The sequence below is a fragment of the Parus major genome, chromosome 1A (assembly GCF_001522545.3).
Source record: "Parus major isolate Abel chromosome 1A, Parus_major1.1, whole genome shotgun sequence".
In the NCBI taxonomy this organism is placed as follows: domain Eukaryota; kingdom Metazoa; phylum Chordata; class Aves; order Passeriformes; family Paridae; genus Parus; species Parus major.
This window is the reverse complement of record NC_031773.1, coordinates 26,920,263-26,939,116: the sequence shown is the minus strand read 5'-3', so window position 1 is coordinate 26,939,116 and position 18,854 is coordinate 26,920,263. Positions and strand designations below refer to the sequence as shown.

The 18,854-nt window shown below is 37.5% G+C and overlaps 1 protein-coding gene across 1 annotated transcript in view; it reads right to left on the bottom strand.

Annotated features, from left to right (window-relative positions):
* The window catches only part of CNTN1 (contactin 1), a 207,860-nt gene that overhangs the window by 137,071 nt on the left and 51,935 nt on the right, over positions 1-18,854 (bottom strand). The window contains exon 2 of the mRNA XM_015629012.2: positions 13,365-13,410. The gene's annotated coding sequence lies outside the window, so the exon portion shown is untranslated. The remainder of the gene's footprint in view (positions 1-13,364; positions 13,411-18,854) is intronic.

The following is an 18,854-nucleotide window of genomic DNA, read 5'->3' as shown; positions in this document are numbered from 1 at the left end:
ACAAACTGGATTTGAACAGGACTGACATGCTTAAGATAATCTTGACTTTGTTAAGCCTATAATGGGAAAATCAAATAGAAACATTATAAAAGTAGTCCATGAAATCCTGCCAGAACTTTGTTACTATACATTCTCCAAGGAGCTGCTTTCTGCTAGGAGACTACCAAGTAAAATTAAGAACTTCTATAGGAACTAATTTAGAAGAAAAAGATCCTTTATGGAGCCAAGGACTCTTAAAACAGACATACAGCAAAGAGCCAGATGAATCACAGGATCCATATCTGGTACTTAAGGCCATGATTTAAATGTCTGACCTGAAGCCAAGCCCTGAACCATATCTTCCACATCTGATTTTGAAATGTGTTTTCTTTTCCTTTACTCACATTCTCCAAAAAGTAGTTGCAAAAACTCCTTCAGAGACGAAGACCTGGGGTAGGTAACTGGGGGTTCAGTTTCAATTTATGGAAGAAAAGGATGAAACACAGGAACACATTTTATTTAACATCTTGGTGACATTTGTCTTTGGACTGGGTAGGAGCTGATCACAGTAGTTATGGACAAACTTCCAAGCCTCTGCATTTTTTCTGGAGAATAGATCAAGACTAGCCCTGGGGAGAAAGACTTAGGAATGTTTTTGGACTAAAAGCTCAATATGACCCAGCAATGTGCACCTACAACCCAGAAAGCGAAGCATATCATGGGCTTCATCAAAAAAAGGCATAATGAGCAAGCCACGTTAGGTGATTCTGCCCCTCTGCTCTGCTCAGTTAAGACACCACCTGGAGCACTAGTTTCAGCTCTGAGGTCCCCAACACAAGGACATGGACCTTTTGGAATGAGTCCATAGGAGGGCCAGAAAGTTGATCACAGAACTGGAGCACCTCTCCTATGAAGACAAGCTGAGACAGCTGGGGCTATTCAGCCTGGCAAATAAAAGATTCTGGGGAGACCTTATAGTGCTTTCCACTATCCAAAAGTTGTCACAAGAAATCAAGAAACAGACTTTTCACAAAGGCATGTAGCAACAGAACAAGGGAGAATGGCCTTAAATTGAAGGAGGGTAGGAAGGTAGGAATCTACATCTCTGACTAGATATTAGGAAGAAATTCTTTACCAGGAGGGTGTGAGACACTGGCTCAGATTGCCCAGAGAAATTGGGCAGAGAAGATACTTCCCATCCCTGGAAGCGTTCAATGTCAGATTGTATGACGCTCTGAGTAGCTTGGTCTAGTGGAAGGTATCCCTGCTGAAGGAAGGGGAGTTGGAACTAGACGATCTTTGAAGTACTCCCACAAACCACTTTCTGATTATATGAAGGGATCCAACTACTTTTATCTTACCTGATACAGAGTGCCGGCCTCTAGCTGTGAGCTTGTCATATCATGTCAAGACTCCCAAAAGCTACCCACTCAACTGCTTAAAAGAAGCAATGCACCTATTCAGAGCCCCTTATGGAAATACATTCTCTTTTGACCAAAGACTTTCTTTAGTACACTAGAAATGTTCAAAATATCACCAGACATAGTGTTCAGCCTTAAATTTAGGAAAGGCATTTTGGAAACACAGACCTTCCTTTTTTCTTACCACCAATCAGGAAAACAATAGTGGTCAAGGAAGAGTGTCTCTGAATTTCTGTAATAAAATTTAATCTGCATTTAGGTGCAGCAGAATTCTGAATTTTGTAGAGTCCAAATAAATAGTCAGCAGTTTTTGAGAACAACATGAACAACTTGCTGCCTTTTTATTCTACAGCGTTTGATTGTGCACTCCTTTTACTTTGTCATTTTGCTGTTATTTCAGACAAATTATATTCTCTGATTATATATTTAAACATTTAATTTTATGTATAGAGTCCACTGAATCCATCACCACTATCTGATAATAAAACCTCTGCCTATGCTTCTTGGCTCTTGCCCTATGCTAGACAGAGATTTCTCCTTCTAAATGAATTCAGCATTAGGAATGAAACACAATGAGAAGTTTCACATAAAATTACATTTCAAATGCTCTGTCCACATTGCAGACACTTTTATAATGTGACCTACCAAATTTGAAGTGCAGGTTCTGACCTCTCTTCTCCCTGAGTAGCTAGTGACCACCAGGTTCTATTCCAGTGTACACAGCATTTGGAGACACACATTTCCCATCTCTCTATCCACTTCCCATTTATATAACACACATCTTTGATTAGCCCTCACCTCTAACCTTTATGCTTAGATTCTTGATGTTCCTAAAGAAATGTTGATGGGTTTCAAACATTACACACTTAGAAGCTTTAATTTCAAATCATACCACTTCCCTCTGCCTGCCCAGAGCATAAAAAGCAACCAGAACAAAAGGGCATTGTATTGAGGAGGCAGGAAACCAGGATAAGATGTAAAGTCATTTTAAAGTTTATATATTGCATGATGTTTCAACTCTATTAAATATAGCTCAGTACCAGAAAATATGATTACATATATCATTAACTGTACTAAAACAAATTATATTTGAGTTGCTGAAAATGTAGTGCACTGCTAGTGGAACATAAGTGGATTGCCTGACTCATTCAGGCTGAAGGTTAATCCTAGTGGTTTCAGAAACTAAATGGGATAAATTAAAAAAACACCACATCACCAGTGAAGAACATTTCACTGATTATATGCACTTTTATACAGCTCCCAAACTTGCTTTACAAAGAAAAGCAGGGTGACACTTTAGGCTATGAAGTTTATCTGTGTGCTATGTACTCAGCCAGCTCTGGAAGCAGCAGGTGACCTGTCCCCAGCCTGCTGGGAGAGCCCAGTACCTGATGTGCTTGATGGGCTACGAGTTTACCTAACAGTCCTTCCCACAACTGCACAAACATTAAACATCTTGAACATGCCATGGCATTGTATAGATTGGCTCATACAAAACAAACTATATTCCCTGTTTTATGACTGTGTTGACATTATATGCCATGCTCCAGCTATGTCCTAATTTGAGATGGTACCTGAATGATAACTCCTCTTTGCTGCCTTTTCTTCTCCCCCTCTTCTCTCAAGGTGCATCACTTTCCTAACATATCAAGTTGGGAAAGAAGCCATGTTGTATTTAAGGAGATCCTCTAAATTAAAACTCTTACAGGTGAGGACTGTTGGAGTGTGCACAGGTCCCAAGATCAAGATTTTGGAGTATACCACAGATAGCATGAATGCTGCAGGTATCCGAAGCTTAGCTTCATATACTCCAACATCCTAAGAGCAGAAACTAGGAGCCTAAAGAGAAAAGTGTTTGGATTTCCTCAATGAACACCTTGGTCTTTAATCTTTTCTAATCTTATGCCCGTAAACACAAAGAAATGTATTTCTCTTAACCTCTATCAGGGCTATCAATAATCTTTGGCTGTCCTTTGGAATTTTGTTAACATCTTTAGATATAATAAACTGTGGGGATAATGTCAATAAATAATTTTGAAAAATTTGTTTCCTTTTATTAATTTTAAAATACTTTTGAAATAGTTGGATTACTATGTCACTTCTTTGTTAATATTATTTGAAAAATTAGGTGGAACTTTATATACAGATGGTCAACTTCTGTTGATCTAATTGTAGTTCTCCAATTATACCTTCATTGGAAGTATACAAAATGAACTGTCCTAAACAATTACTTTGCAAAATAGTTCAGCTGTGCACCAAAACATTTCTCTAAAATGTCTACCTATTAATATTTTTGAAGTTATTGTCTAACCTATTCTAGATGTTTTTATGCCTTTTTGCTGACAGATCATCTACCTTTGGTTTTGATTCCAGGTGTCTCTTTGTACTATTTCTTCACATTGCATTCAAAGTATTGCTATTTTCATTAAAACTGTTCTCCTCTAGGTGCAATACCAGTTTTTCTGTGTCCCTTATTTTACTCCAGGCTCTCTGATGAGCTGTCTGGCACACTGGTGACTCCAGGAGGACAAGGGCAGGTCAGTGGTAGTCACATCTCCCACACTAGGAATCTACATCTCTGACTGTCAGTCAGATGTCATATTTAACAAACTTTACAGCACTCATAAAGGCTTTTTTCTTCACTCAGCCTGGACTAGGTGCATTATTTGATTTCCTTTTCTTCATTGTGGCTTGATGCCAAAGGCCATTCCAGCTTTTATAAAAGCAAAACTTCTGAACTGATGTTATGCTTTGTTTTTAGAAATTATTCATAGGATTGAAATCCTTTTGTCACAGTACAAGTAAATATATTGATACGAGCAAAAATAAGAACATAAATTACTAGCTTTCAAAAGAACACCAATGGTGAAGGATTTAAATTCACTGTGACTCCATGTAGAAGCCTGATTTTTTTAAATTGTCTTCTGGAGTGTCATTTAATGGGGGCTAATGTTAATCTGTTGAAACACCAGACAGAAGTATTTCTGAAGCTGTACATCGGACACCTGGGCTGTATCTCAGACTTCTGTCAGAGAACAAAAACAAAGCATGGTTCACAGCTAATAATTCCAAAGGTAAAATATGAAGCAAAACAGCTCTAGCTGCATTAAGTATAAATGTACAGAGACTAATTTTCCATTTGTTCTTATCTCTGAGGCATCTTATGTCAAAAAATACAGGATTGGTGAATTCAGTAATGACGTTACTTGAAAACTGAAACATAAGTGGTGAAATAAAATAAAAAAGAAAGTAAAAATTTGTTCTGTGGTCAACAGATGAAATGAAACAAGATTTCCTACAGACTGAAGTCCTATTTCTCATGCTTCTGAAACAAAATAATTTCAGCTTCTCTCCCAGCACATGTACTTCCCGACATCTCTTCTGAGCAGGAGACACCACTCGCTGTGCTTAGCCCAAAGGTATATTCATATTGATTGCTGCCAAGGAAAATATATAACAGCTTGCCACTTAGGAGGGCACTGATTTGGGTTTTTCCTCTTTACTGAGCCATGGACACCATGAAACTTGTAAGAACTTAATTCAAGGCTCACAGAAAACCTCTGTCCTATTGGCAGAAGCTAGTACAGCAGTTCAAAACTGGACTGACAGGAAGAAAGCAGTTGCACAATCATTGTGTCCTTAGGAAACAGTAAAATGTTAAACCAAATTACAGTTCCATTACATTAGCAGTGCTGGCAGTACAAGCTCTATGAAAATTTTATCAGCTTATTAAATTATTGAATTATGTAACAAAAGACTGTCATAATGTAGCTAAATATACGTTAAAGGTATATCCGAAAATGTTTATTTTGAATTTTATATGTACCTTGCACACCATAATTTATATTTATGATGTGTCCTTGTGTGAAATAAGTCTTCAAAAGTATTTTAATTGCATTTATGATTTTTTTTTTCTCAGTTGCAGGTTTTCATCAAAATAGAAACCAATCTAAATGGGTGATGAGATTCTCTGATCCTTGCACACCTCCAAGGCTGAGCAGCTGGAGTATGAACTGACAGTGGTTGGTACCACAGTTGCATCTGAACACAGCCTCAGGGCTCTGCCTTAACCAGGCAGAGCAAGGAGCTGGAGTGGTTCACAAGCCAGCTCCAAGAACTGTTCTGTTAGCTACTCACTCATGAGTCTTCACAGCTTCCACATCTTGCTTAAATTTTATGATGAATATAAAGAAGCTTTAGTTTTACTCTGTATTGAAAGTAAAGTTCAAACAGGATTCATGTCTTTCCCACCCTACTGCTGTCTTTTCCATGCCTTCCCCAAGGGCGGACTGGCTTTCACCAGAATCTCATCTCTGAAATTCTGCTCTTTAAGACTCAGAGTTGCTTAAGTATTGCCTTTCTACAGCCTACGTGACTGTTCATTCCCTTCTTCGTTACACCCTTGAGAAGCAACTCGTCCAGGTTTGGTTTGAGCACTTTGGATAGATAACACTCCTTGTCTGCTTCAGGTGGTTTCCATTCAGGAAAAGCCTCTGAAAAACCTTCTGATACCTCCTGGTTTCTCTGCTTCTCATGAGGAATTCCCAGGTTCCCCTTCCCAGCCCTACTTTGCAAGGCTGAGCAGTTTTGCTGGCAACAAGCTGCTTGTTTCACCTGTAGAAACATCCACAGTCTGATTGCTCCTGTCACAATTTCCCAGATGTAGTCTGGCTATTACATGCAAATGCCTCTTATGAAAAGACTATACAAAGCTAAATGAAAGCCTCCTGTCAAAACAGAGATTGTGATAAAGGTGCTGCAGAACCAACACTGAATTCACATAGACATATTCCCAGCCTGCACAAACATCACTCACTTTGAAAAGTATTGTTTTTCATTTTCTGTAAGACGAGGGGAAGAGATCAGGAATACACAGGCTCCATCTACCACCTTAAATATAATCTTCAAGACAATTTCTCTAAGAATTGGTTATCAGGAGACAAGTAACTAACAGCAAGTTAATGCAGCTCAGGAATGTACTCTTAATAACTCACACATGGTCTACTGAAGCTTCCTAAACAATAGGCCTGAAATATCAATACCATAAATTTCACTCTTCCAGGACTTCTCCACACAAGAATGTGACCATTCAGAACCAATGGTTCAGTATTGCTCAACTGAATTTCACTGCAAAAAACAATAATGGGAATTTTGCAAAGTTGCAGGCACAAAAAAGCGCACACACACAGACACACACAGAGCTGGAATGTACCTAAGACACACATGCAGCCACAACAGTGAGCAAAGCTCCACAGCCTAAGCAAGAAGACTTCAGTCATAAGCCACAGCTTTCACCTGAGTTTGAACTTAGAAATATAAATGAAACAGAAGTAAGGCTGACTTTCCTTAACCATCATCAAATTAAACATATAACATTGTTCTCGGTCTCTATTACTGTTAAATTTAAATCCTTTATTAATTCCAATGCATGTTGTGCATGCATTGTGCATTTTAATTTAGAAGAATAACTTCATCTTCAAACTCTGCAGTGAAACAGAAGAAGGAACATTTTCAAGATGCAATCAAATCTGTAGCCATAAATCAACATTCTGTCCATTTTTGCTTTTTCCTGTGCAGACCTAGTAGAAAGATGGTAGCTGATGAGTTTTTCACCCTCAGTGCTCCATACCTGTGATTTTTTTATGGAAGAAAATTACTCACTGCTTACAGGATTACCACATTAGATAATTTTTCTCTATGGTTATGAACAGGCTGACAGGAATCTGTGAGATTTTTAAGGGATAGATGTGGTTAAAGAGCCCATACTTTCAGTCTTCTTTGCCTTTAGACAGGCCTAAGTGAAGAGAATAATAGCTGGTGGGATTTTAGTGGCGTAAAATTCTTTTTTCTAATATTGATAATTGAGGACAAGATTTCATTGGAAGTGATTGCACCAGAAGGACTGAAACAGAGACAGAAAGAGAAAACTGAGCTAAGAAAAATGGGGTAAAATGGAAAGGAGGGGAATGAAACAAAAAATCTCAACAGAAATATAGAGATTGAAACACTTGGGCCACCTTGATCAGTTTGTATACCTCAGCAGTATACAGATATCACCTTTCACAATTTCATACTTTGAATACCTATTTTTGACAGCTCTAGAAACAAACTCAAGTTTCAAAATGAAGTTATTCCTAGTAAAAACAAGAAGTCACTGCAGGCCACCACCCCTCTTGTTTCTGCAGAGAAGATCACCTCTAGCAGTATTTTTTTTGGCAAAGCAGATTTCCTTTGCCACTACTCAGATGAAAAATGTGACCATCTCTCCAAAAGTGCTCTGCAGTTACAGATTCTAGTGACGGCACACTCAAGTCTGTCAAGAACACTGGCCAATCCAGCTAACACCAGTATCACCTCTGGCTGTGGAAGGCACTTTTCTGATTCATTATCTATCCCAGTTTATCTCCTGGGATAACAGCCCACCTGGCTGCTGCCAGAACTCTCACTGCTTTCCCATCAGCTCCCCACACAGCTCTTCTCACCAGAACAGCACTGAGTAGATAGCAGATGGTCTCTCTCCTGTCCACACATGATGCACATGTTCACCCAAAAGCAGAGCTTTTCACACCATTATTTCAACTAATATGATATTTTTTCTGTTGCTTCAGCAATATCACAGTAAGTAATAATCTAATTTTCAGAAGCAATTGCTTAAATCTTGATGTTGTTCTGGCATTTTCAATGCTCTGCACTTTAAGGGAGATGCTGATAAGTTTTGGAGAAACTTTCAAAGGTTAAAACAGTAGCCAGGATACACTCTGTATTAACCAAATACTTAAAAAGAGATTACTGAGGTTCTCTGAAGCTTATTCTGTGAGAGCAATCAAATATCCCATCCTACTGCGTCCATGGGAGTGACAAAAACAGGTATCATCCAGGAGAGAACAATCCCATTAAAACCTCTCATTTGTGTGTATGCATTAATTTATGAGTGTATAGACATGTAGGTATATGCAGATGACATTAAAAAGAGAAAAGGAACTGTTAGCAGCACTGCTGTTTAAATTACCATGATATAGGATTAGCAGAGCACATGTAACTCCGCAATTTGTTATACCTCATCTGCAAAATCAGGTATGCACTATTCAGTCATTTATAATTCATGTTTGGATCAGATTGTTGTCCTGCTCTCAGCTACAAAGTACTATGCTTCTGCTATTTAATATTTATTTATTATTATTATTTATTATTATTTTATATATTTATAATACATAAAATATTATTTTATTATAATAATATAATAATATATTATTATTTTCAAATTCAGGATGGCATTATTTTGAAGAATAAGCATGAAATCTTATCTTTAAAATGGAGAGCTATATCCCAAAGGCTCTCAAGCAAAGTCAGCAAGGACCAGGAAACCAGCTGAAGGTGCACTTCTAGTGTGCAGTTAAAGTGATAAACAGGACAATTATATACTACCATATAAATATGCTTATTATATACTAACACATAAATATTCTTAGAATGAATATGTAATTTATGCTTTTGTATTTGATATAATTAGGACAGTACACAATATTAATGAAGTCATTACTAGTATTCTGCATTTAGTCCTTGAATCAATACCTTAAAAGAATATTTAAGACCAAATAAAAAGTTTAGTCACAGTTGTCAAAATGTGCCTCAGGCAGGACCTAGAGAACTTTAACCAATATGGTCATTCAAAAGAAAGCTAAGATGAAATTGTATACTCCACAAACACCAGCAGATAATAATGGATTTCATACTATCTGCAGTGGTTTTGGGGGGGATTCATACAGCCTATTGTTAAAAAAGTCTGTAATGTAAACAATCTGTGATCTCTTGAGTTACTTTTTAGTGAATAAGCATTTTTAATAATCCCAGTATCAACTAATGGAGCATCTTATATATTTTAAAAAAACCAAACAGATGCATTTCAAATTAATGTCTGTATCGAGGAAAGATACAGTCTGTGGTCTGCAACTATCTAGTAATTGCTTTAAGGTCTTAAAATCTACAGTAACAAGAGTTTTGCATAATTATTAAAGGTCCAGTATTTTGCACAGTTAGTCTCTTTATAATGAAAAACACACACTATTCTTGATGCACAGTGAAAAGCCACATATCAAAGATATTAGAGTCCTGCAAGGCTATTTGGCACACTCTATTTTCATCCATATGAATCACATTTTATTAACTTGGGAAAACTGGCAACATATAAAAGTGCATTAATGTCTTGCCTTGATTCAAATAGATTTCACCACACCTGTGTTCCAAGTGCTTGATACAGATGCTTCCTTCCTCAACAAAAGGAGGTGGTGTTTGACCCCAGCATCCATTCCAGCATCTGGATAGACAAATATCTGGATAATCTTCCTCCCACCAGCTCTGCCTAGGGAGTTCAGAGTGTTGACACATGAACAAAGGAGACGTTCTGAGTATCTGCAAGTATTCTGCTCCTAATCTACAATAAATTATTTTGTTTATGCAAACAGTACTTATTCTGAGAAAAATACAGTTTAATTTTCTTTTGCGAATGAAGGGTTTGTGGGTTATTTTGGGAACTTGTATATACCATCTCTGTTGCTTCAGTTACCATGTTTCCTCCAAGGCTACTGGTTTTTGTTGTCCACTCTTGCAAAGACTCCTCTGGACACCCCTAATTCGTAAATATCTGTCTGACACTTAGTATTTGCTGCTGTTTTGATAATGATTGTACTCACTGCTTTCCAATAGCTATTTATGTCCTTCCATACTGTCCTACCAAAGTCAAAGGATTTGGGAGGTGCCTTTCAGTAAGATTCAAGTCAAATTTTAACCCCAAGCAGGGTGGAAAAGTACTCAGGCATGTTAAGAAACTGCAGCAGTGACTCCACTGAAGTATGCATGTAGTAAACACAAACCTAAAAAATTAAATGTTGAAGGTACACAGTACTGCCTGTTTCACAAGAAAACTAGTCAGACACAAATACAATTGATTCAGGCAATCTTAGCTGGACATAGTTCATCTTTTCACAGTCCCTACTGTGTCAAATACCTGAGTAAATTATAATCTTAAACAAAATTTTCTCAAAAGAAAAATGGCAAGATAAATTACCTTCCCTGTTCCAATGTATCAGTGTATGAATCAATAACTCCATTTCTGCAAATCTGCAGCAGTTCTGTAAGATACTGCTGTGCACAGCGCTATTGAAAAAAAATCTGTTTGTTTTCTTTTAAACACGAAAATCTTAAAAGCACAATTAACTGCACTGCTGGGAAAACTGGTGCATATCCGAAACAGCTCACAGGTGAAGATCTTTTATCAAGGAGACAATGATAGAAGATTAGATAGAAATTAGAAGACAATGATACACATTTACATTTCTGCCAGTCTGCTCCATAAGAGAAGCGGACCACTCCAGTAGTAAAAGAATAAGTATGTGGAGCAGCAGAAGCAGCGGCAATTGAGTAATTAATCTCTCTTGAGAGGAATAAGACATGATTGCACTCTGTACTGGCTGGCACAAGCTCTTGAACAGCAATCTACTATGTGGAAAACAGATCGGCCTTTATATTTTGCTTAGGCCTTTACCAAGAGCATCTTAAAACTCTTCAGTAATTTGAAAATAATGCCTCCAATATAAAAGGCAGATGCATAGTTATAGAAATTAATGTACTATAAGCAGAATCTATCCTATGAGAGCCTTTCCAGGGAAATTATTACTGGCCCTGTTTCTAGTAATTTGAAAATATCCAAAAGGAATTCTGCAAGACTGTCGGCAAGTATTTAGTCTGAAGTAACAGTTATAACCAGAGAGATCTAATCTTTCATGCTTAGAGGCATTGCAATGAGGAAGAGACTGCACTGCTTCACAGAAATACAACTATATATGAAAAGCACTAGTTTTGAATGTCTTGATATTTAATTTGCTCATAGCATGCCTCAAAGAGATTTCTAGATGAGATGCTACAGCTTATGCAATAATTAACACACCACCATTACTTCTCCTGAATACCTGAAGAATGATATACTTACAACTCAACCTTCTCTTCAAATACCTGAGAGCCATCGTGCTTGGTCTTATCACCGAGTCATGTCTCTGAGTGAGACACTCAGAGAGGCACACAACAGGCACTTGGTGCCACTTTCCTGCAGCCTTGGCCTCAGTGCTGAGTTCTGCCAGAGACTGCTCCTCAGTGGCAGCTCAGTATGGCTCAGCATCTCTCCCAGACCTTAACAAAACAGGAATGACTGGCAGATCCTAAAAACACCAGCTAATCCCATAAGGTCAGAGAGTAATAGAGAAGCTGCAGTGTTGCACTCCAGCTGCGCTGCTCTACCCCCAGCTTCTCTGTCATTTTACATGACAGGCACTGTCTAAAGATGGTGATCAGAGCCATATGCTTAGCATGTGACCTGCTCCCTCTCCTGCATCCCTCCTTGTCTCCTGCATCCCAGGCGCTCAGCAGAGAGCCGTGCAGGAGACAAGTGGCTTACTCCAGCTGCTTCCTTTCCTGAGGAAAAGTACTGAATTACATTACACCTGACCTGCAGCTCAGTGCAGCTGCACAGACCCACAGCACTACCTGATGAGCTTGCAGGCAGGTGTCCTCTCCCAGAGATTAAGCTATCTGCCACTGCAGGGAAGTGCACACTCCTGCACTTACACCTTCCAAACCTCTGCAAGATTCTTAGTTCTTCATTTTCCTGGTTTTTCCCAGGCAAAGAGTAAAAATTATATTCATCTTTACTGACGACAGAAATAAATTAGAAACAGCAGGCAATTGTGGCCATTTTGAATGAAGACAAAAAGCATCAGGTATATCCAGCTGCTCCTGGAATCACGAGCTCATTCGTACAGAAAAATAAGCAGTTCTTTAATAAGACAGCAACAGCATGTGCCATGCCACTTATAGGTTTATAGGTAAGGAAAGTATAACATGTACTTGGAAAATTGAGTGTGAGGAACAATGCAACAAGGGTGGACAAAATCTTTCTCAAACAGAAAAGGAGTGTGTAAACAATTTCAGGGATCTCATGTCAGATAGGGAACAAATTCCAGGAATTAAAGATCTGTCACAGAAATACATGTCCAACAGTAAAAAGATCTCCTTGTAAGCACAGAGGAGAACATCTACTTGCAGCAGTGTGCATTTGCTACAAGTTTGAGAAATGCTAATGGCTCCAACAGATGTGGCTGATAAGAAGCTTCACTTGTATGTGAATCATACTAAGAGCCTGAGCACACCTGTGTAAGGACCGGAACTAATATAGTGAGGTAGGATATCATACTCATAATCCAAATAGAAAAGCATTGACAAACTTCCAGAACTCTGGTCAGACAACTGGAATCAAAAATAACTCTTAATAAGCAGCACTTACATCTTTGTTAATGAAGAAACCAGTTTTATAGAATGTAAGTAAAAACAGCGTAACAGAGGAGTTATCTCTCTCCAGAAATTATATGATAAATCAAGGTACAAAGACTGAAATAATTCCTAAAATATATGCCATTTAAATAACATTGAACAGTCATGTCATACTATACAATATATATATTTTAATGAACCAGCATATAATCTACATTTGTCATATATACAAAAAGTCATGTCATAGTAATTTAGAAATGGACAAAAGATCAAAATAAATATTTGACTCTGTAAGAATGAATTAAACAGTAAAACTGGGATTCCTGGGCTATTTTTCAGACAGGTTAGCTAAGGATGACTAGAAACTCAAATCTGATCTACATTAATTTGTTTGTTAAGTTACAATTAACTGAAGCAGTACGTGAACGAGAAATGCAAGGAGGCATTTCACAGAAAACCCCAAACTGCAAATAATATGAAGAATTATTGCCATTTGCTTATATAAAACACATCCTTTGGGTCCAGTCCTAAAGAAACATTCAACAGAACAGCTTGTCAATATATCAGCCAAAGACACCAAGGTTCAGCCTCTCAGAAAGATTACTTTAAAATTGTATGTAAGAGCTTGAAAATAAAATCACCAACCTCTAATAAGGTAGACTCTGTTTCACTGCAGATCCAGAGGCAGTACCTAGAATTGAATAAAAACAGGGTTCAGTTGTTTGCTCAATCCTCCATTTTTCAGTTACCAATTGTTAGAATTTGTTAGGCATATTTTCATAACATTCTCATACAATCAGCTTTTCTCAGGTGTTTCAAGCATTCATAAATATGTGGGTTTCCAGTTCAGTCACTTTTTTTGTATAAAGATAGGGCATACCTATAAAATTCTTCTACAATTAGATTTTGAAAACAGAGTAAACTTGTGTGGTTTTATTTTTCCTGATTGCTTCCCAACAAGCTATTGTAGGCTACCTTTACAAACTGGCTTGGGTGAAGATTTAGCTACTTTTCCAAATTATTAATACCTTATCAGAAACACTCTCTCCTGAAGTAAATTACACTGAGATGCCTGCACAGACACATACTATCACCAAACTCTTGCTTTCTCTAACAAATAAATTCTTGCCTCCGTTGTATCTCTTCTGACCCCTCTTTATATTTGTATCCATCTATCAAATTTTGGCATGCCCTTTCTGAAAAATAAAGAAAAGTTACACAACTTTGGGTATGACTTCTCCATCCCAACTCTTTTCTGATTCACAGCTGTAAATGCTGTCAAACTACCTCCAAATCTCAATTGCCTCTCTTAGCACTTTTGGAGTAATATCCACTATACATCTTTATCAGTGGATCAAAGGTAGGAAATACACTACAGTGGCATTACTTGCAATTTTCAAATGCTTCAAGGATCTACAGCAACCTCAACCATTGTATAATAAAGAGAACTCACTTCAGAAGTTTGCTACATAAAAGGAACAGATTTTCAGCTCGTTCTTGTCTCTGTATTTACTTTTGTAACTGTAGTTCATTTGTAGGTAGGATTTTTAATTTGTGTTAATTGCCAAAAGGTCAATGATTTAAGTATGTGAGATATGGAATTATTTTAGACATATGAAGTCCAATTGCTAATTCTATGAGTGCCATAAAAAATCCAGGCACCCAGGCTCCAAAGCTGTATTATTCCGTAGGTAGCTTAGACAAGGTGAGCTTGTTATTCTGTTTCTCTTGTACTCTGGCTTACTGTACCACTTTCACTGTGCTGAGAGAAGAAGATCATGACTGTACTTTCAGGTTCATCCCTTCTCTCTGTTTATAAGTCAGTCAGTGTACATGTTCAGACACCCAGGATTAATCCTTCTGCTGCTGCTGACATGGACAGAATATCAGGGTAATTCCCATCTATAAAACTTTATTATTTCTACCTCCTTGTAAACTACTACTGAGAATTATGTGGATAAAACTAATTTTAACTACTCTTACAGAGCCACAGACAGAAAAAGACTCACTTTGCCATGCCTAAGTTTTATTATCCATTCACTTCCTTGTTGAATACGTATTTGCATGGTCAGAAATCTTAGTAACTCTAAAAACTGGTTTTCAAGATATTTATCTTGAGTATGAAGGTCTTGGAGTAACAAAATAATGCAATATATTCTGTCATTCTTTCTGCTTGAAATAGAAAGATTTACATGCTTGTTTCCAAATTAATTAGTTGGGTTGGAAAATAAATTAAAGCAGAGAAAAAGTCCAGCATCAGTGTTCTGAATAGTTTTCTAAAATGTGAAGCATTTTAAGAACATAATTTTTTTATTACAGTTCTCTAGGCTAATTATGTTTTTTTCTAAAGCAAAGGAATGAGAATTATTTACTACCACATTCAGTGAAATTCCCTAATACTACTAAACAATAGTCTTTCTATAACTCCCTCTATTTTATTTTCCATCATCCCTTTATTTTACACCAAACTTTGCATTCATTTATTTCAACCAAATTCATTTATTTCATTTATTTCATTTATTTCAATGCATATATTCATTTATTTCAATGCATTCAATGCATTAATTTCATTTAATGCATTTAATGCAATTAATTTATTTAATTTATAAGCATTCATTTATTTCAGCCAAAGCTTATGACTGCTGTGCAATGTAAGAACAATAAGAAGAATGTTAAAGAAATCACCAGCAAATTCAATCCTCACAGCTCAGCAGCTACGCTGCCCACACACCAGGACACAGCAAGGGAAAGAGATGCTCCAGCAAGATTCACTCCTGGTGACTAAATAAGCATCTTCCACAGACAACTCTAGCAACCATCAAACAATAGTCCTCTTTTATATTTGAGGAACAGCATTGAAGTCAAAGTATTTCTATCTACTGGTACCTGAACTGAGCCACTGAGTTAGCTGGGAAAGTGATGGTATTCATTTTACAAGGATTCACAATATTGCATCAGGTGTCATGAAAATATGATTTGATAATTTTAGCTCATAACATAATGAAGACAGGCAGAATATTTAAATTTTTTTTAGTTTTACCCCACTTTTCCCATTCACAGTGGGCTGTAAAAGACAATGAAGTGATTTGCATGAATCTTTGTACATGAAAATTTATAGAAAAACACACAGAGTTTTTGAATATCTCTTCTTCAGCCTTAATCACACTGTGAAGCAAGCGAGAGAGCTGTGATGGATAAAGATTACTGCTGAACTCAGTAATGCCAAAGCAATCATAAGGAGACCTTGAAAACACCGCTTTCAGACTTTGCTAATCAGAAGAACTCATCAGTTCAGCACCAGGCACTGGCTGTGCACAGCAATGGTAAAAAAAAGGCCATTATAAATTAACCTCCACTGAGAGAAAAGCCCTTTTGTAGTACTTGTCACATATGAAAACATTGTGGACGACACTATAGGAGTATGTCATGCAAAACATCACCCATGGACAAGAAACACAAGGAACAGTAAGAACTTTACCAAGCTCAAAGACGATTACTTGGTTTGTATCTGAAAGATACTTGTATCTCCATAATCTACTTAGGAATGGCTTCTGGATGGGAATACAGTATGCAGAATCCTGCATGAATAAAAAACATGCATTGTTTTTTGTGCATGTCAGGAGCTTAGATATTCCAAGTTTCAAAAGACAAGCAAAGCTGTTGCCTACCTAGAGATATTAAGGTTCTATTGAAAAATCAATATGCTAGTTTGTCACACTAAAAAAAAGATCTTGGTATGAGCCATTAGACAAAGCATTTATAAAGGTATAAATTGCATTAAAATTTCAGTTCTGCCTCGGAACAGTAAGGACTTCTGACATCTGACATATTTCTAGTAGCTTTAGTCAAACTGTTAGCAATAATTTCCCACCCTCCCATAAAGCCCTCCTCTGCATTTCCACCTAATCCTTTTAAGTACATTTTCATCCCACACATATGGGCCTTCCAACAGATCCTTCACATAGCAAAAAAAAAAAAAATCTTGAAAAGTGGAAAAAAATATTATGTAGCTTAGCTCTTCCTGGGACTATTGTGTAGAAGTCACATCAGTGTTCTCCTTAAGCTCAGGTGTTAAGTCACTTCATATGCTGAAAAACAGGCACATTCACAGGCAAGTATGCACTGGCACAAAAAATTTCCAATCATCAGAAGCCAAATATTGAGAAAGTTCCTTCATAAACTATTAACTGCAGTGTCATGGAAAAAAATCATAGAATTATCTACAACCCTACAAAAACCCCCAGTGTAGCACATCACTGACACAAGAAAATACTGAAGGCATGAACCAGAAAATACAAGTTACAGTGTAAAAGTAAAATCAGTTTTAGTAGCAGTAAACAAAAGAAAAAGTACAATGTGGAACTGAGCATCAATTAAGAAAGTGCAAGTAAGCCAACCATGCTAGAAAAAGTGTAAAAATGTCTCTTAGTGGATTTATGAGACGGCAGTAAGGGACCCCCCCACCATTAGCATTCCACTTGTCCTTGCACCAGTGTGCTACTGACTCACTGTAACCTCACTCATCTGCCCCTCCAGTTGCCCTTGAGAAGTATTGACAGCACCAGGCTGCAGACTCGAAGGATGCTGAAAGGGTGAGCATAGACCAGAGAATGGAACACATACCAGAAACTCTGTGTATTAACTGTATCAATAACTGTAAGGAGCTGGACTGAAATAAGAAAGTTAAGACTATACTAAAGATAAACTGTAGCTCCTCACATCGTTCAGGATTCCTCTGTCCCTGAAACAGAGGCACAGCCCCAGCAGGTCCATGCTAAGCACCAGAGCCCTGCCTGCCTTCAGCAGAGCTGCTGCCAAAGACATTAAAAAACACATTTCCAGCTGCCACCAAGTTACAATGCGATTAAGCAATTTTTAAAATTGCTTTGGTTAATCATGGCAACATATCATCATCTTCTACTGGCTGCAGGCTGTTCCATTAGCTATTGATGTCTGCAAACAGGGGCAACCAGATCCTTTAGCAGTGGAGAGCCAAGGTCTCACTCTTCTACAGATGAGCTTATTGCAAACCCAAGCTATAAACACATCAACTCAACAGTGCAAAAGAGAACTGTCAGTGTGCTAAAAGCCTCTGCAATGCTTGCTCCCTGTTTATTCTGATTTTAACTCATGGCTGGAGCTTAAGTCACTGCTTTCGCAAGGAATTAAAATTGAGCATTATAAGTTTATTCACACTGGAGGTGTATCACAAAGCAAAGAGACAGATATGGCTCCTGCCTGGGAAATTACAAAGGCGCTTATCCTGAAAACATTTACATATCAGGTACTTTATTCACATAAGTAATCATGCAGGACCACGACCTCATTTAATCTTTCTTCAGAAACTGAGCCTATACAAACAGCACATGGATGCTGCCTCCACTTGCAATAGCAAGTCATTCATTTTATTATCGTTCTACCACTAATTTAGCTGTAGTGCTACTAAGAGGATTTCCAACGTATTAAAGTATTATTGAAATAATATAAACTATTTGCATTTGAAGAGTGTATTGTCTATTCCAAACAATACAGCAGGAGATCCCCTCCATGTATTAAGAAATCTCTAACTAATCACTTTAAGGCAATGATGCTACCCATTGGACAATATGAAATTCTGTTCCAAACCTCCCTCATAAACCATTCTTTATGCAAGACAGAAATGGCTTCTGGCAAAGGCAAAAAGATCTGCCTGTGGCAAGCTAAGTGTAAGTATGAATTTCTGTTGCTATAAATACAAAAATAGGCTAAAAAACCCCAGCCAAACAAAAAACCAAAAGTGCTTGCTTTTTGACAAAGACAGAAAGTTTCTTTTTGATTACACCATCCTTTGTTCTAGAGAATCTTCAAGCTTGCTTTGTTACAATTGATCCAGAAACCATGTGATAACATGAACTTTAGTTATGTAAGTTACCATCCTACCACATACTACAGCACTAGAAAACATTAATATCTCTTTGTAATGTCCTCTGGGTGTGAGATGAAGTGTTCCAAATGCCTTAGCAGAGAACAAGTTAGAACCACTCTAAGCTGCAAGCTTCTTCATTTCTATTTTAATGATGAAGAAACACCAGAAAACCAAGAAAACCCTCTATTTCATAGCTACCCTCACCACCTACATACTATTTCTTGACAGTT